Source organism: Mobula hypostoma, chromosome 21, assembly GCF_963921235.1.
Source record: "Mobula hypostoma chromosome 21, sMobHyp1.1, whole genome shotgun sequence".
Classification (NCBI taxonomy): domain Eukaryota; kingdom Metazoa; phylum Chordata; class Chondrichthyes; order Myliobatiformes; family Myliobatidae; genus Mobula; species Mobula hypostoma.
The window spans coordinates 53,332,817-53,353,025 of record NC_086117.1 but is presented as its reverse complement, the minus strand read 5'-3'; the positions used below and the strand labels follow the sequence as shown (position 1 = coordinate 53,353,025).

The 20,209-nt window shown below is 48.7% G+C and overlaps 1 protein-coding gene across 5 annotated transcripts in view; it reads left to right on the top strand.

Moving 5' to 3' along the window:
* Nucleotides 1–20,209, top strand: part of rimbp2b (RIMS binding protein 2b) — a 205,875-nt gene that overhangs the window by 14,797 nt on the left and 170,869 nt on the right. For all 5 annotated transcript variants that reach the window (XM_063074042.1, XM_063074051.1, XM_063074050.1 and 2 more), the window contains exon 2: nt 6,693–6,796. The gene's annotated coding sequence lies outside the window, so the exon portion shown is untranslated. The remainder of the gene's footprint in view (nt 1–6,692; nt 6,797–20,209) is intronic.

The following is a 20,209-nucleotide window of genomic DNA, read 5'->3' as shown; positions in this document are numbered from 1 at the left end:
GTGTAGGGGGTAGTGACAGACTGGGGGTGTGAGGAGGTGTAGGGGGTAGTGACAGACCGGGGGTGTGGGGAGGTGTAGGGGGTAGTGACAGACCGGGGGTGTGGGGAGGTGTAGGGGGTAGTGACAGATTGGGTGTGTGGGGAGGTGTAGGGGGTAGTGACAGACTGGGGGTGTGGGGAGGTGTAGGGGGTAGTGACAGACTGGGGGTGTGAGGAGGTGTAGGGGGTAGTGACAGACTGGGGGTGTGGGGTGAGGTGCAGTGGGTAGTGACAGACTGGGGGTGTGGGGTGAGGTGTAGTGGGTAGTGACAGACTGGGGGTGTGGGGAGGTGTAGGGGGTAGTGACAGACTGGGGGTGTGGGGTGAGGTGTAGTGGGTAGAGACAGACTGGGGGTGTGGTTGAGGTGTAGGGGGTAGTGACAGACTGGGGGTGTGGGGGAGTTGTAGGGGGTAGTGACAGACTGGGGGTGTGGGGGAGTTGTAGGGGGTAGTGACAGACTGGGGGTGTGGGGAGTTGTAGGGGGTAGTGACAGACTGGGGGTGTGGGGGAATTGTAGGGAGTAGTGACAGACTGGGGGTGTGGGGAGTTGTAGGGGGTAGTGACAGACTGGGGGTGTGGGGAGGTGTAGGGGGTAGTGACAGACTGGGGGTGTGGGGAGGTGTAGGGGGTAGTTACAGACTGGGGGTGTGGGGAATTGTAGGGAGTAGTGACAGACTGGGGGTGTGGGGGAGTTGTAGGGGGTAGTGAAAGACTGGGGGTGTGGGGAGAGGTGTAGGGGGTAATGACAGACTGGGGGTGTGGGGAGAGGTGTAGGGGGTAGTGACAGACTGGGGGTGTGGGGAGGTGTAGGGGGTAGTGACAGACTGGGGGTGTGGGGAGGTGTAGGGGGTAGTGACAGACGGGGTGTGGGGAGGTGTAGGGGTAGTGACAGACAGGGGGTGTGGGGGAGTTGTAGGGGGTAGTGACAGACTGGGGGTGTGGGGGAATTGTAGGGGGTAGTGACAGACTGGGGGTGTGGGGAGAGGTGTAGGGGGTAGTGACAGACTGGGGGTGTGGGGAGAGGTGTAGGGGGTAGTGACAGACTGGGGGTGTGGGAAGGTGTAGGGGGTAGTGACAGACTGGGGGTGTGGGGAGGTGTAGGGGTAGTGACAGACGTGGTGTGGGGAGGTGTAGGGGGTAGTGACAGACGGGGTGTGGGGGAGTTGTAGGGGGTAGTGACAGACTGGGGGTGTGGGGGAATTGTAGGGGGTAGTGACAGACTGGGGGTGTGGGGAGAGGTGTAGGGGGTAGTGACAGACTGGGGGTGTGGGGAGAGGTGTAGGGGGTAGTGACAGACTGGGGGTGTGGGGAGGTGTTGGGGGTAGTGACAGACTGGGGGTGTGGGGAGGTGTAGGGGGTAGTGACAGACTGGGGGTATGGGGAGGTGTAGGGGGTAGTGACAGACTGGGGGTGTGGGGGAGTTGTAGGGGGTAGTGACAGATTGGGGGTGTGGGGGAATTGTAGGGGGTAGTGACAGACTGGGGGTGTGGGGAGTGTTGGGGGTAGTGACAGACTGGGGGTGTGGGGGAGTTGTAGGGGGTAGTGACAGACTGGGGGTGTGGGGGAGTTGTAGGGGGTAGTGACAGACTGGGGGTGTGGGGAGGTGTTGGGGGTAGTGACAGACTGGGGGTGTGGGGAGGTGTAGGGGGTAGTGACAGACGGGGTGTGGGGAGGTGTAGGGGGTAGTGACAGACTGGGGGTGTGGGGGATTGTAGGGGGTAGTGACAGACTGGGGGTGTGGGGTGAGTTGAAGGGGTAGTGACAGACTGGGGGTGTGGGGTGAGGTGTAGGGGGTAGTGACAGACTGGGGGTGTGGGGAGGTGTAGGGGGTAGTGACAGACTGGGGGTGTGGGGGAGGTGTAGTGGGTAGTGACAGACTGGGGGTGTGGGGGAGTTGTAGGGGGTAGTGACAGACTGGGGGTGTGGAGGAATTGTAGGGGGTAGTGACAGACGGGGTGTGGGGGAGGTGTAGGGGGTAGTGACAGACTGGGGGTGTGGGGGAGGTGTAGTGGGTAGTGACAGACTGGGGGTGTGGGGTGAGGTGTAGGGGGTAGTGACAGACTGGGGGTGTGGGGAGGTGTAGGGGGTAGTGACAGACTGGGGGTGTGGGGGAGTTGTAGGGGGTAGAGACAGACTGGGAATGTGGGGAGGTGTAGGGGGTAGTGACAGACTGGGGGTGTGGGTGAGGTGTAGGGGGTAGTGACAGACTGGGGGTGTGGGGAGGTGTAGGGGGTAGTGACAGATTGGGGGTGTGGGTGAGGAGTAGTGGGTAGTGACAGACTGGGGGTGTGGGGTGAGATGTAGTGGGTAGAGACAGACAGACTGGGGGTGTGGGGGAGTTGTAGGGGGTAGTGACAGACTGGGGGTGTGGGGAGGTGTAGTGGGTAGTGACAGACTGGGGGTGTGGGGAGATGTAGGGGGTAGTGACAGACTGGGGGTGTGGGTGAGGTGAAGGGGTGGTGACAGATTGGGGGTGTGTGGGTACGTGTAGAGGGTAGTGACTCAGCTCTCACTGGGGAGGAGGGAGGAGGAAGGATGATGAGGTGCAGGTGCTGTGTGAATAGAGGCAGTCGACTGTGGAGAGATCGTTGAATACACACACACACATTCTCACACACACACACACACACATTCACACACACACATTCACACACACACACTCACACACACACACACACACTCACACACACACATTCACACACACACACTCACACACACACACACACACACACACACATTCACACACATTCACACACACACACACACACACACATTCACACACACACACACATTCTCACACACATTCACACACACACACACACACACATTCACACACACACACACACATTCACACACACACACACACTCACACACACACATTCTCACACACACACACACACACACATTCACACATTCACTCACACACACATTCTCACACACACACACACTCACACACACACACACTCACACACACACACACACACACACACACACATTCACACATTCACTCACACACACATTCTCACACACACACACACTCACACACACACACACTCACACACACACACTCTCACACACACACACACACACATTCTCACACACACACACTCACACACTCACACACACACATTCACACACATTCACACACACACACATTCTCACACACACACACATTCACACACACACACACACACACATTCACACACATTCACACACACACACACACATTCACACACACACACACACATTCACTCACACACACACACTCACACACACACATTCTCACACACACACACATTCTCACACACACACACTCACACACACACACACACACACACTCACACACACACACACACACTCACACATTCACTCACACACACATTCTCACACACACACACACTCACACACACACACACTCACACACACACACACACTCACACACACACACTCTCACACACACACACACACACACACACACATTCTCACACACACACACACACACACTCACACACACACATTCACACACACACACACATTCTCACACACACACACACACACACACACACACACACACACACACACACATTCACACACATTCACACACACACACACACACACATTCACACACACACACACATTCTCACACACATTCACTCACACACACACACTCACACACACACACGCACTCACACACACACACTCTCACACACACACACACACACACATTCACACATTCACTCACACACACATTCTCACACACACACACTCACACACACACACTCACACACACACACACACTCACACACACACACTCTCACACACACACACTCTCACACACACACACACACACAGCCTCGCCAAAGTCAGCATTCAGCCACATAAATAATTCCTAATGAGACAGCATTGTCTGTACTGATGCATTCAAGGAATAACTCTGACCTCTGTCTGTCCTCTGCTGCCGAGAAGCAGCAGACAGCAAATAGGGGGTTTGTTCCCTCATTTTGAACATCGGTGATACCCGTGTCAACGACTGTGGGAACATCATTGCTCCAGTGCGTCGCTCCTGGCCGTAGGTACAAACCCATAGAAATGGAGCTACTTTTGGCAGGAGCCCAACGCCCAGTGAGTCTGGTATAGGGTGAGGGGCCACTACACAGGATCAGAAAAAGCTGCAGAAAGTTGTAAACTCAGTCAGCTCCATCATGGCCACCAACCTGCCCAGTTTCGAGTTCATCTTCAGAAGGCAGTGCCTCAAAAAGGCAGCACCCATCATTAAAGACCCCCATCACCCAGGACATTTCCTCTTCTCGTGGCTGCCATCAGGGAGGAGGTACACGAGCATGAAGACACACACTCAACGATTCAGGAACAGCTTCTTCCCCTCTGCCATCAGATTTCTGAACGGACATTGAACCCATGAACACTACCTCACTACCTTCTTTTCTCTTTTTGCACTATTTATTTAATATACTTTTTATATATACTTACTGTAATTTATAGGTTTTATTGTTATGTTTTGCATTGCCCTGCTGCCACAAAACAACAAACTTCACAACATACACCGCTGTGCAGAAGTCTCGAGCACATGTCTATAGTGAGGGTGCCTCAGCCTTCTGCACACTGTGTACTGTATTTTCCAATCTGGAGTCGAGAGCGGGTTTGTAAATCTGGTGGGAGTGGTGAGGGTGGAGCGCCGCGGGATGTGTGTGGGACAGGTGGCAGAGAAAGAGTGCCAGGGGTGGGGCGTGGCCCTGGTGCAGACTCACCCAGCCCTGAGACACCAGGCAAGGTCATTTAATTCCAAACAATTGATTTATTGATCATTACAGAATGTCCCTCTGGTGCTTCCCACTCCCTCCCCTCTCCCTTCCCCTTTTCCCAACCGTGATTCCCCTCTCCCTGCCTCCTTCCCACTCTCAGTCCACACCAGAGACCCAGATCAGAATCAGCTTTATCATCAAGTCAAGTCAAATCAAGTGAAGTTTATTGTCAGTTAACTATATACATGTATATAACATATATAACCATATGATGTATATAGAAACAAGATGGCATTTCTCTGGACCAGGGTGTAAATCACACATAACACGCAATAACTTATGAAGGTAAGGATAAAATCTATAGATGAATCACACATGAATAACAAACTAAAGTGCATTCATATTAAATAATGTACGATACAGAACAGATTAACCAGTGACACTTTGAATACGATGCAGCCGGGAGTTCAGAAGCCTAATGGCCTGAGGGAAGAAACTGTCTTATCCTGACTGTTTTACCATCGGAGTTTCCTGCCTGATGGTGAAAAATCAAAGAGGATGCTGGATGGATCCTTGATAATCCTAAGGGCCCTGCGTAGGCAGCGCTCCAGATAAATGTCCCCAGTTGATGGTAGAGAGGCCTCTGCGATCCTCTCAGCTGTTCTCAGTCCTTTGTAGGGACTTGCGGTCCGATGCTCGGCTGCTGCCATACCAGATGGAGATGCCGCTTGTCAGGACGCTCTCAGTGCTGCTCCTGTAAAACGTAGTTAAGATGGGGTTGTGGAGAGCCTTGCTTAAGAGTGGAGGCGCTGCTGTGCCTTCTTGTTCAAGGAAGTGATATTAAGGGACCAGGTGAGCTCATCCGTGATGTGAACTCCCAGGAATCTGGTGCACTTAACCCTCTCTATGGAGGAGCCATGTATTCACAGAGGGGGTTGGTTTTTTACACCTTCCTGAAGTCCACATCGATTTCCTCTGTCCTCTCCACGTTCAGGCTGGGGTTGTTCTTCTCACACCAGTCCACCAGCCACTCCACTTCCTCTCCGTACTCTGTCGTGTCATCATTGTTGATAAGGCCAGCCACTCTTGTGTCAGCCGCACACTTGGTGACACGGTCTGAACTGAATCTCCAACACAGTCATGTGTCAGTAGTGTGAACAACAGCGGGCTGAGCACACAGCCTTGGGGAGCCCCGGTGCTCAGAGGAATGGGATGAGAGGCGTTGCTGCCCACACGGACTGACTGTAGCTTTACTGTTAAGAAGTCCAGTATCCAATTTCAGAGAGAGGTGTTGAGACCCGCGAAGACAGTTTCCCCACCAGCTTCTGGGGTATGATGGTGTTGAACGCTAAACTCATATAAGAGAAGAATTTTTGTTTGTTTTTGTGGCAGCAGTACAGTGCGATACATGAGATTACTACAGTACTGTGCAAAAGTCTTCGGCACCCAAGCTACTGTGTGTGTACGTTTATCTGAAACTTTTGCCCCGTACACTATGCCAATGACATTAGTCCTGATTCTGATTCTGACAAGTACACAGCACAGATCCAGATTCAGATTAATATATTGATTCATGTACATTGAAACATGCAGTGAAATGCCTCGTATGCGTCGGTGACCAACACAATCTGAGGATGTGCTGGGGGCAGCCCGCAAGTGGTGCCACTCTTCCAGTGCCAACACAGCAATCCCACAATGCCAGGGAGAGACAGTGTGCAGGAGGAGGTGGAGGGGAGGGGACTGAGTGAGAGGGGATGGGTGTAATGGGGGTGGAGACTGTGCAAGAGAGGGTATAATGTTGGGGGTAGAGACGGGGGTAGAGAGGGTATAATGTTGGGGGTTGGCGGGAGGAGCAGTAATCTGGTGTCTAACTTCTGCCCCCTCTATTTGCAGCTAAGGAATGGTCTACTGCCCTCCCTACGGCCGATCCCCCCTCTCTTTGCCCTGACCGCGGAGCCGCGGTGCTGAGGCCAGGGAAACAGAAACCTGTAACTGTGGTGAGTACACTTTAGGTGCTATAACAATGCAGGTTTTATGTTGTTGTAATGGCAAATGCAACAACTAAGGGAAAAAGTTTGTATTAGAGAGTGAGGCATAGAGGTGTGTATGAGAGAGAGAGAAAAGAAAGGGTGTGTGCAAGTGAGTGTCAGCGTGTGTGAGAAAAAGGGTGTGTGTATGTCAGTGTGTCTGAAAGAGAGAGGTGTATTTGTGTGAGAGAGAGTGTATCTGTGTGTGTGTGTGAGACGGTGTATCTGAGTGTGTGAGAGAGAGAGAGGGTGTATCTGAGTGTGTGAGAACGAGAGGGTGTATCTGTGTGTGTGAGAGCGAGAGGGTGTATCACTATGAGAGAGAGAGAGGTGTATCTGTGTGTGAGAGAGAGGGTGTATCTGAGTGTGTCAGAGAGAGGGTGTATCTGAGAGAGAGAAGATGTGTCTGTGAGAGAGAGAGAGAGTGTATCTGTCTCTGTGAGAGGGTGGATCTGTCTGAGAGGGAGGGATATCTGTCTGTGAGAGAGGGATAACTGAGAGAGAGTGTATCTGTCTGTGTGAGAGGGTGTGTCTGTCTGTGAGATAAGAGAGGATGTATCTGTGTGTGAGAGAGCGTATATCTGTGAGAGAGCATATATCTCTGAGAGAGAGGATATATCTGTCAGAGAGAGAATGTATCTGTGAGAGAGAGAGAGAGTGTGTATCTGTGTGTTTGAGAGAGAGTATCTGTGAGAAAGAATGGGTGTATCTGTGAGAGAGAAAGGGTGTATCTGTCTGTGAGAGAGAGGGTGATCTGTCTGTGTGTGTGAGAGAGAGAGAGAGAGAAGGTGTATCTGTCTGAGAGAGTGTGAGGTGGGGTATCTGTGTGTGTTTGTGTGTGCATTTTTTTTAGATTATGAGAATGCTCAGTCCTCTTTTATTGTCATTTAGAAATGCATACATACAATAAGAAATGATACAATGTTTCTCCAGCGTTATTTCACAGAAAACAAGACAAACCAAAGACTAACACAGACAGAACCACATATTTATAACATATAGTTACAGCAGTGCAAGCAATATCATAATTTGATGAAGAACAGTCCATAGGCACAGTAAAAAAAGTCTCAAAGTCCCCGAGTCTATCGACTCCCGAGTCCCCGATAGCAGGCGGCAAAAGGGAGAAACTCCCTGCCGTAAACCTCCAGGCACCGTCAACTTGCCAATACCTTGGAAGCAGCTGACCCTGAGTCCATCTGTCCGAAAACTCCAAGCTTCCGACCAGCCTCCCGAGTGCCATCCTCTGCCGAGCGCATTTGACCTAGCCCCGGCCGCTGAAACACGCAAAGCCGAGGATTTCGGGGCCTTCAGCTCCAGAGATTCCGGTTACCACACAGTAGCAGCGGTAGCAAAGCAGACACTTCAGAAGATTTCCAGATGTTCCGCTGTGCTCTCACGTCTGTCTCCATCAAATCAGGATTGTGCACGGTCCCCTACTTAGTCATAGTCATAGTCATACTTTATTGATCCCGAGGGAAATTGGGTTTTGTTACAGTTGCACCAACCAAGAATAGAATATAAATATAACAATATAAAACCATAAATAATTAAATAATAATATGTAAATTATGCCAAGAAATAAGTCCAGGACCAGCCTATTGACTCAGGGTGTCTGACCCTCCAAGGGAGGAGTTGTAAAGTTTGATGGCCACAGGAAGAAATGACTTCCTATGACACTCTGTGTTGCATCTCGGTGGAATGAGTCTCTGGCTGAATGTACTCCTGTGCCCACCCAGTACATTATGTAGTGGATGGGAGACATTGTCCAAGATTGTACTTGACAGATTACAGATATTCATCACCGAAGAGGCCGTGCGCGCTGCCGTCGCGCCGCTATCTTCTCCCACTGTATGGGTGTTTCTCTGCGTGTGTGAGAAAGAGACAGGGTGTATCTGTGTGTGAGAGAGGGTGTATCCTGTATGAGAGAGAGAGAGTGTATCTGTCTGTGAGAGAGAAAGGGTGTATCTGTCTGTGAGAAATAGCAATTGTGTGTGTCAGTGTGTACACCATTTTTGTAGTATAATGTAATTCCAATTAAGTTCAATTTGAAGAATAATTTAAACTGTTCACGGTCTGTAATGTGGAACCTGCATTTGCCGGGTATACCTGTGCTAGTCTGGTGAATGGTATTTGATGGGAGTGTGGAGCCGCGGAGTGAGACCGCGAGGCATCCAATGATTGTGTCCCTGGCACAGAATTGGCTGGGTGGATTTGGAGGGATGTTTGGACAGGACAGTGTGACACGTACAGACTAGACAGGACGAATGGCCTGAGCTGTAGGTACGATGATGAGGTGTGTGGGATTGAGGGGAGTGGGACATGTTGGACTCTGGTCAACAGTGGTCAGCTACCATGTTAATATGTGAACCCTTATCCTTCAGAGCACAGAACACTATAGAGTACAGCACCAAATTGGGTTCAGAATCATGTTTATATCACTGGCATATCTTGTGAAATTTGTTGTTTTATGGCAGCAGTACATTGCAATATATTATAATACAGTAATAAAAATCCTATAAACTATCATAAGAAATAAATATAAACATTTAAATAAGTTGTGCAAAAAGAGAGAAAAAGATAGTGAGGTAGTGTTCGTGGATTCACTGTCCATTGGGAAATCTGATGGAGAAGGGGAAGAAGCTGTTGCTGGATCATTGTGTAATGCCCTGGGTAAGATTTCTACTGCTGTGCCGTGAGGAATTTTTATCTTAGCATTTTTCTGTAAGCGCGGTGTGTCCTGCTAGTAAGAGTGTTTTGGCTTCGGTTAAAGATAGGGAGCCATGCTGTCCAACTTAGGAATGTGGTGTCATCCATTCGGGGTTGTCCTGGTACTCCCTGCCCGGTGGAGCTTCAGAGAGTGCTGGGCTGGAGCAGATTTCTGAAGGACAGTAGTCTGATTTTGGTGGGAGCTGCGGTGCGGGGCGCAAGGGAAGATGCCGTAGAATGCTGTTCGAAGGAGAGTCCCCATTGTAAGAAGTGCTCTGTGCATATGAATGTCTCCAAGGAGGAAGGGCCAATACTCCTGAGAGAGCCAGTTTCGCTCAACATGGTCTTTGTGGGAAATTTGGATGTGGCAGGTGCCTTCACACAGACCACGGGTCCAGCGCGTGAGTAAAGCGATACGCTCGACTACTCCAGAAACGAGCTCCAACGTTTATGTGCACATTTAGACTGATTTAACCATAATGGGTCCTTCTAATTTTATTTTCTTTTTCTGTAGCTGTGTTAAAGTTGAACATTTGGTAAATATATTTCTCTTGTAATCTTACGCTGGTGTTCGATCTGTTAATGTTCTGGCAAGTTGGTAACTTTGCATGGAGCAGTATTTACACAGCATTCGCTACAATCAATATTTCTTAATCAGAACATCATAACTTTCCTGTTTGAACTCCAAATCATACCAACCCTAGACATATATTGCTTGTGACCTTCTCACTGTTGAGTCACATGGCTGTTAGTAGAGTTAGCTAACAAGCCAAGTTTGTATACAAGCCCTGGTGAAAGGATTGCATTTGTGCATTTGTCTTCAGGCTCCTGTACCACTTCATTGTTGGGTTGCAATGAGAGGAGAGCATGTCCTGGGTGATCAGGTCCGTAATGGAGCTTTGTCCAGCAGTCAATCTGGACATTGGAAGTTTAGGGAGGAGGGTCCTCAGTCGACCACCGCCCGAGGATAAAAGGCAGGAGTGGTTTGTGGCATTGTAATAGAGCTTTGACCAGTGGCCAATTAGTGTTTGGAATTAATTAGTGAGGGCAAATTAAAGGAAGGTGGATGAGCTCAGCAGCCATTTTCGCAGTGGACGTGGTCAGAGTGGTGATCTTAAGGCTTTAGCTCTTCAAGGCTTCTGGGAAGAGAAGCAACGGAAGAGAAAGCAAAGGAAAGAAAAGTTCCTTCTTTGTATCTGCTCAGTGAGGACAGTAGGGATGCCAGGCAGGATAGCTGAATGCTCCTCTTGTGGGATGTGGGAAGGCAGGGAGGCGACTACAACTGTGAGGAGTGCATCCAGCTGCAGCTTCCAACAATTGACGTTAAGGAGCTGGAATTGGATGAACTGCAGATCATTCAGGAGGCTGAGGGGTGATAGATAGGAGATATAGAGAGGTAGTTACAACAAGGGTGCAGGACGCAGGAAACTGGGTGACAGTCAGGAAGGGGTAAGAGTTAAGGAGTCAGTGCAGAGTACCCCTGTGGCCATCCCCCTCAACAACAAGTATATCGCTTTAGATACTGACGGGGGGGGGGCGGGGGGTGGATGACTTAACAGTGGTCGGGTCTCTGGCACTGAGTCTGCCTCTGTCACTCAGAAGGGAAGGAGAAAGAAGAGGCACACTGTGGTGCTAGGGGATTTGTTAGTTAGGGGAACAGACAGGAGGTTTTGTGGGCAAGAACAAGATTCCCGGTTGGTATGTAGCCTCCCGGGTGCCAGGGTCCGGAATATCTCAGACCGAGTCGTCAGCATTCTTAAGTGGGAGGGTGAATAGCCAGAAGTCACAGTCCATGTAGGTACCAATGACATGGGTAGGACGAGTGACAAGATTTTGCATTGGGAGTTCAGGGAGTTAGGTGCTAAGTTAAAGGGCAGGACTTTCCAGGGTTGTGATCTCAAGATTGCTACCCATGCCACATGCTAGTGAGGCCAGAAATAGGAAGATTATACAGTTTAACACTTGGCCAAGCAGTTGGTGAAAGAGGGAGGGCATAAGATATTTGGATCATTGGACTCTCTTCCAGGGAAGGTGGGACCTGTGCAGAAAGGACGGTTTGCACCTGAACTGGAGGGGGACTAATATCCTAGCGAGAAGGTTTGTTAATGCTGCATGGTGGGGATTAAACTAGAGTTGCAGGGGGATGGGAACCAGAGTGCCAGAACAGGTAGTGGAGAGGTTGTGGAGGCAGATGTTGTTAAAACCTTAGACAAAGTTAGGGATCAAAAGGTTGAGCATGGTGCAATAAAATCGAAAAGGGTGAACACAGGACTGAAGGTATTGCATCTGAATGCATGCAGTGTACAAAATAAGGTAGATGAACTTTCAGCAAACCTTCAGGTTGGCAGGTTTGACGTTGTGGGCATCACTGAATCATGCTGAAAGATTATAGCTGGGAGCTTAATGTCCAAGGATACACATTGTATTGAAAGGACTGGCAGGAAGGCGGGGGGGGGGGCGGCGTTGCTCTGTTGGTAAAGTCATTAGAAAGAGGTGACATAGGGTCGGAAGGTGCTGAATCTTTGTGGATAGAGCTAAGGAACTTCAAGGGTAAAAAGACCCTGATGGAAGATGTATACAGACCCCCCAAACAGTAGTAAGGATGCGGCCTACAAATTACAATGGGAGGCAGAAAATGCATACCAAAAGGGCAATGTTACAATAGTCATGGGGAACTTCAATATGCAGGTAGATTGGGAAAATCAAGTTGGAGATGGATTACAGGAGGGGGAATTTCTAGAATGCCTGCAAGATGGCTTTTTAGAGTAACCTATAGTTGAGCCCACTAGGGGATCAGCTGTTCTGGATTGGGTGTTGTGCAATGATCTGGAATTGATTAAAGAGCTTAAGGTAAAAGAACTCTTAAGGGTTAAGGTGAGTAAAGGGAACTTCAGAGGCATGAGAGAGGAGTTCACCAGAAATGATTGGAAAAGAACACTGGCAGGGATGATGGCAGAGCAGCAAATGGCTGGAATTTCTGGAAGCAATTCGGAAGGCACGGGATATATGCATCCCAACGAGGAGGAAGTATTCCTAAAGGCAAGATGACACAGTCATGGCCAGCAAGAGAAGTCAAAGCCAACATAAAAGCCAAGGAGAGGGCATATACTAGAGCAAAGATTAATAAGAAGTTAGAGGATTGGGAAGCTTTTAAAAACTAACAGAAGGCAACTAAAAATCATTAAGCAGGTAAGGATGGAATACGAAAGTAAGCTAGCCAATAATATTAAAAAGGATACCAGAAGTTTCTTCAGATACGTAAAGTGTAAAAGAGAGGTGAGGGCGGATATTGGACCATTGGAAAATGATGCTGGAGAGGTAGTAATGGGGGACAACGAAATAGTGGACAAACTGCATACGTATTTTGCATCAGTCTTTACTGTGGAAGACACTAGCAGTATGGTGGAAGATCCAAGCGTCAGGGTGCATGAAGTGTGTGAAGGTTAGACATAACTAGAGAGAAGGTTCTTGGGAAGTTGAAAGGTCTGAAGATAGATAAGTCACCTGGACCAGATGGTGTACACCCCAGGGTTCTGAAAGAGGTGGCTGAAGAGATCATGGAGGCATTAGTAATGGCACTAGATTCTGGAATGGTTCCAGAAGATTGGAAACCTGCAAATGTCACTCCACTCTTAAAGAAGGTAGAGAGATAGAAGAAAGGAAACTATAGGCCAGTTCATCTGACCACAGTGGCTGGGAAGGTGTTGGAGTTGATTATTTAGGATGATAAAATAGGCAGTAGTTACCATGGTCTCCTCAAGGGAAAATCTTGCCTGACAAATCTCTTGGAATTCTTTGAGGAAGTAACAAGCAGGATAGACAGGAGAATTGGTTGATGTTGGGTACTTGAATTTTCAGAAGGCCTTTGACAAGGTGCCACACACAAGGCTGCTTAACAAGCTACGAGCCCCTGGTATTACAGGAAAGATTCTAGTATGGATAAAGAAGTGGCTGATTGGCAGGAGGCAAAGATGGAAATAAAGGGAGCATTTTCAGTTTGGCTGCCAGTAACTGGTGGTGTTGGGACCAATTCCTTTTATATTATATGTCAATGATTTAGATTATGGAATTGGTGGCTTTGTTGCAATGTTTGTAGACAATATGAAGACAGGTGGAGGGGCAGTTAGTTCTAAGGAAGTAGAGAGGCTACAGAAGGACTTAGACAAATTAGAAGAATGGACAAAGAAATGGCAGATGGAGTACAGTGTCGGGAAATGTTTGGTCATGCACTTTGATAGAAGAAATGAAAGGGTTGACTATTTTGTAAATGGAGAGCAAATAAAAAACAAACTGAGGCGCAAAGGGACTTGAGAGTCCTTGTGCAGGATTCCCTGAAGATTAATTTGCAGGTTGACTCTGTGGTGAGGAAGGCAAATACAATGTTAGCGTTAATTTCAAGAGGACTAGAATATAAAAGCAAAGATGTAATGTTGAAACTTTATCAAGCACTGGTGAGGCCTCACGTGGAGTATTGTGAGCAGGTTTGTGCCCTTTATCTTAGAAATAATATGCTGAAACTGGAGAGGGTTCAAAGGAGGTTCATGAAAATGATTCCAGGATTGAATGGCTTGTCGTATGAGGAGTGTTTGATGGCTCTGGGCCTGTATTTGCTGGAATTCAGAAGAATGAGGGATGACTTCATTGAAACCTATCAAATGGCAAAAGACCTTGATGTGAGTGGATGTGAAGAGGATGTTTCCTATGGTGGGAGAGTCCAAGGCCACTGGACACAGCCTCAGATTAGAGGGGCATCCTTATAGAACGGAGATGAGGAGGAATTTCTTTAGCCAGAGAGTGGTGAATCTGTGGAATTTGTTGCCACAGGCAGCTGTGGAAGCAAAGTTTTTATGTATATTTAAGGCAGAGGCATTGATTGGTCAGGGCATGAAGGGATACGAGGAGAAGGCAGGAGACTGGGGCTGAGAGCAGAATTGGATCAGCCATGATGAAATGGCAGAACAGGTTCGATGGGCCAAATGGCCTAGTTCTACATCACCTTTTGAAGGTGTCCTTGATGCTTGGGGGAACGGCAGGGCCATGATGGGGCTGATTCAGTTTACAACTTGCTGCAGTTTTTTCCGATCCTCCATACCAGAGAGTGATGCAACCAGTCAGATTGCTGTCCACGGTACAGCTATAGAAACTTGTGCACGTCTTCGGTGAGTGCAGACTCTTCAGCCCACGATGTTGTGTCGTCCTCTTAACCTACGCCAAGATCAATCTAATCCCTCCCTCCTAGATAACCCTCCATTTCTCTCTCGTCCATTGCCTATCTAGGATTCTAGTCTCCCGAATGTATCTGCCCCTGCCACCACTCCTGGCAGTGCGTTCCGTGAAGCCACCGCTCTGCTGAAGAGTCCTACCTCTGGTATTCCCCCTACGCTTTCCCCAATCGCTTCAAAATTGTGCCCTTTGTTCTGTGTTGCCGGTGGTTACTGGTGGGTACCGGCAAGAGACTGGTGAGGGAGGGTGTGATGAAATCCTGTGGCTGGTGCGAGAGACCATGGGACTGCAGGAGGAACCTGTTGGTACTGGAAGTGCTTTATTATTGTTGGTGAAAATCTCGTCTTCCCTGGAGATCCTAAATGGATTTTTTGGATCTGTGTTTACTTGGGAAACAGATATAGGGTCTTTGGAAGCGAGGTCATAGACCCAGCACAGATTAGGTTTGCTGTCTTGAGGCAAATTAGGGTGGATAAATCCTGACAGCCTGGCAAGGTGTTCCCTTGGACCCCGTGGGAGGCAAGTGCAGAAATTGCCAGGGCTCTAGCAGAGACGTTTAAACAGGTGAGGAACCAGAGAATTGGAGGATGGCCAATGTTATTCAGCTATTTAAGAAAGGCTCTAAAAATAAACCAGGAAATTATAGGCCGGTGAGCCTGACATCAGTAGTGGGAAAGTTAGTGGCGGGTATTCTAAAGGACTGGATATATGAGTATTTGGGTAGGAAGGGACTGATTAGGGATAGTCAGCATGGCTTTGTGTGTGGTGGGGGTCATGACGAACTATTCTTAACCTATCTTACAGAGATTTTCAAGGAAGTTGCCAGGAAAATTGATGAAGGCAAGGCAGTGCATGTTGTTTACATAGACTTTAGCAAGGCATTTGATAAGATCCTGCATGAGAGGTTGATTAAGAAGTTTCAGTCGCTTGGCAGTCAAGATGAGGTAGCAAATTGGATTAGACATTGGCTTTGTGGGCGAAGCTGGAGAGTAGCAGTGGATGGTTGCCTCTCTGACTGGAGGCCTGTGATGAACGGAGTGCCGCTGGGCCCATTGTTGTTTGTCATCTATATCAATGATCTGGATGATAATGTGGTTAACTAGATCAGCAAATCTGCGGATGACGCCGAGACTGGGGGGAGTAATGGACAGCAAGGGAGATTATCGTGGCTTGCAGAGGGATCTGCAGCAGCTGGGAAAATGACTGATGGGAGTTAATGCAGACAAGTGCGAGGTGTTGCTCTTTGGGAGGACCAACCAGGGTAGGTCATACACCGTGAGTGGTAGGGCAGTGTGTAAGTCCAAGACTGGTTGAATCAGAATCAGGTTTAATATCACTGGCGCACGTCATGAAATACATTGTTTTGTGGCAGCAGTACATTACAATGCATAATAATAATTTTAAAAGACCTTTAAAGTACTTTAAGAAGTGAAGATGATGAAGCCTCTGTTGGTCAGGGTTGACTATGGATGTCGCATCCTGGCTGTGTAGACACACGAGCCAGGGCAGTCCGATACGGAGAACAAGCTGTCGCCCGTATAGCAGGCTCTCCCTCTCCACAGAGCTGATGAGCCCAAAGGAACAGCAGAGACCGATACGTTTTGGCACCAGGAGTTGCCAGTCAGCACTGAATTCAACGTAGGACTGCCTTAGGGACACCAGCTCCAGATTTTTCCCTCGCAGTTTACTCCCAAAGCCTTTGCCGTAAGGCAGCACAGGTTTGAGATCAGAGTTTTCCTTCTCCTAGATGAGCTGCCAACCACGGCTGATGAACCCCATCTGCATGAAGCAACTGTTTTAAGGCGGCAGTAACCCACCTTTGCCAGTTCTGCTTTCAGTAGAAACAGTTCTGCCGGGCTTAGTAGCTAAGCCACGCGTGAAGGCCAGGTTGTCAGAGGCTATTTGAGATGCACATCATTGGGAGCATTTAATAGGCAGTGAAAACTTATCCCCATTGCCACCATTGGCTATGACAACCTGAAGGAACCACAAAAAGAAGTATGTACAAAAATTTCAATTAAATAATTAGTGCAAGAAAAGAGTCAGAATAAAAATTAGTGAGGTAGTGTTCATGAATTCATTGTCCATTCAGATATTGGACAGCAGAGGGGAAGAACCCGTTCCTGAACCGTTGAGTGTGTGGCTTCAGGCTCCTGTAACTCCTCCCTGATGGTAGCAATGAGAAGAGGGCATGTCCTGGGTGATGGGGGTCCTTAATGATGGAGGCCGCCTTTTTGAGGCATTGCCTTCTGAAGGTGTCCTGGATACTGATCAGCCACACCTGGCGGTGGGTTTTCTAAATAGCACGCACAAAATGCTGGAGGAACTCAGCAGGTCAGGCAATGCCTATGGAAATGAAAAACAGTTGACATTTCAGGCTGAGACCCGTCTTCAGGACTGGAAAGGCAGGGAGAAGAGGCCAGAATAAAAAGGTTGGGAAGAGGAGAAGGAGGACAAACTAGAAGGTGACAGGTGAGGGGGAAGGTGGGTGGATAGTTGGGGGAGGGGGGATGAATTAAGAAGCTGGGAGGCGATGGGTGGAAGAGGTAAAGGGCTGGAGAAGAAGGAATTGAGAGGAGAGGAGAGTTAACCATGGGAGAAAGGGAAGGAGGAGGGGACCCAGAGGGAGGTGATGGACAGCCGAGGAGAAGAGTTAGAGGGGTATCAGGAAGGGGAATGGAGAGACAGAAGGAAATGGGGGTGGGGAGTAAGTACCAAAAGTTTGAGAGTTTGATATTGATGCCATCAGATGCGAGGCTGCCCAGGGGGAATATGTGTTGCTCCTCTAACCTGAGCATGGCCTCATCTTGGCAGAAAAGGTGGTGAGTGTGGAACACGCTGCCAGTGCAAGTTGTGCGTGCAATCTGGATTTCAACATCTAAGAGAAGTTTGGATAGGTACATGAATGGTAGGGGTGTGGAGAGCTATGGTCCAGGTGCAGGTCGATGGGAGCAGGCAGATTAAATGGTTCAGCATGAACTTGATGGTCCAAGGGGCCTGTTTCTATGCTGGACTTTTCTATGAAGAGGCCAAGGACCAAAATGTCAGAATGGGAATGGGAAGTCAAATTTCCTTGGACATCCACATCTGGCGGTGAGTTCCCTGGTCGGCCACATCTGGCGGTGAGTTTCCTGATTGACCACATCTGATGGTGTTTCCTGATGAGCCACATCTGGCAGTGAGTTCCCTGGTCGGCCACATCTGGCGGTGAGTTCCCTGGTCGGCCACATGTGGCGGTGAGTTTCCTGGTCGGCCACATCTGGCGGTGAGTTCCCTGGTCGGCCACATCTGGCGGTGAGTTTCCTGGTCGGCCACATCTGGCGGTGAGTTCCCTGGTCGGCCACATCTGGCGGTGAACTTCCTGGTCAGCCACAGGTGGTGGTGAGGTTGCGAGGTGCTTCTTGTGGTTTAGCTTTGCCTGTAAGTGTGATCCATGGTATTTGTCGCCAGGTTTTGGTCTAAGCTGATTGGTTTGCCCTGGTGTTTGGCTTATTTAACAATTGTTGATGTTGATCTCTCTCCTCCAGACTGCGCTCATTGCTGTAACTGTAATTAAAAATGACGCACTTGTTCTGTGCTTTGCAGCTTTCAGTCTTCCAGTGTCGGACACCTGCTCCAGCCCAGAATCAGAATCAGGTTTAATATCACTGGTGAATGTTGTGAAATTTGTTATTTTGTAGCAGCAGTACATTGCAATACATATTAATAAAAACTAAATTACAATAAGAATAGATATTTAAAAAATGGTCATAGTCATACTTTATTGATCCCGGGGGAAAATTGGTTTTCATTACAGTTGCACCATAAATAATAAATAGTAATAGAACCATAAATAGTTAAATAGTAATATGTAAATGATGCCAGTAAATTATGAAATAAGTCCAGGACCAGCCTATTGGCTCAGGGTGTCTGACCCTCCAAGGGAGGAGTTGTAAAGTTTGATGGCCACAGGCAGGAATGACTTCCTATGACGCTCAGTGCTGCATCTCGGTGGAATGAGTCTCTGGCTGAACGTACTCCTGTGCCCACCCAGTACATTATGTAGTGGATGGGAGACATTGACCAAAATGGCATGCAACTTGGACAGCATCCTCTTTTCAGACACCACCGTGAGAGAGTCCAGTTCCATCCCCACAACACCACTGGCCTTACGAATGAGTTTGTTGATTCTGTTGGTGTCTGCTACCCTCAGCCTGCTGCCCCAGCACACAACAGCAAACATGATAGCACTGGCCACCACAGACTCGTAGAACATCCTCAGCATCGTCCGACAGATGTTAAAAGACCTCAGTCTCCTCAGGAAATAGAGACGGCTCTGTCCCTTCTTGTAGACAGCCTCAGTGTTCTTTGACCAGTCCAGTTTATTGTAAATTCATTTCCCCAGGTATTTGTAATCCTCCACCATGTCCACATTGACCCCCTGGATGGAAACAGGGGTCACCGGTACCTTAGCTCTCCTCAGGTCTACCACCAGCTCCTCAGTTTTTTTTCACATTAAGCTGCAGATAATTCTGCTCGCACCATATGACAAAGTTTCCTACTGTAGCCCTGTACTCAGCCTCATCTCCCTTGCTGATACATCCAACTATGGCAGAGTCATCAGAAAACTTCTGAAGATGACAAGACTCTGTGCAGTAGTTGAAGTCCGAGGTGTAAATGATGAAGAGAAAGGGAGACAAGACAGTCCCCTGTGGAGCCCCAGTGCTGCTGATCACTCTGTCGGACTCACAGTGTTGCAAGCACACGTACTGTGGTCTGCCAGTCAGGTAATCAAGAATCCATGACACCAGGGGAGCATCCACCTGCATCGCTGTTAGCTTCTCCCCCAGCAGAGCAGGGCGGATGGTGTTGAACGCACTGGAGAAGTCAAAAAATAGAGTAAATAAGTAGTGCAAAAAATGAGCAAGAAAAGGTAGTGAGGTAATGTTCATGGGTTCAATGTCCTCTCAGAAATCGATGACAGAGAGGAAGAAGCTGTTCCTGAAACATTGAGTGTGTGTCTTCAGCCTTCTGTAGCTCCGTCCTGATGGTAGCAATGAGAAGAGGGCATGTCCTGGGTGATGGGGGTCCTGAAAGATGGACGCTGCCCTTTTGAGGCATCGCTTTATAAAGATGTCCTGGATGCTGAGAGCTGACTGAGTTTACAACTCTCTTCAGCTTTTTCCGATCCTGTGCAGTGGCCTCTTCGTACTAGATGGTGACGTTACCAGTTAGAATGCTCGCCATGGTACATCTGTAGAAATTTGCAAGTGTCTTTGGTGATGTACCAAGCCCAGAGTTCGATACTGACCTCGTGTCCCATTCGTGCAGTCTGTCTCTGTGCCAATCCCCACACTCCCCCATCTCTCCCGAGCCCGTTAGGGTTTATCACTTGTCCTATTTGCTGGCAAGTTATATCACACTTCCCTTTCCACTGGGCCAGAGGCCCTGTTTGCTGTACTTCCTGTGTTTCTG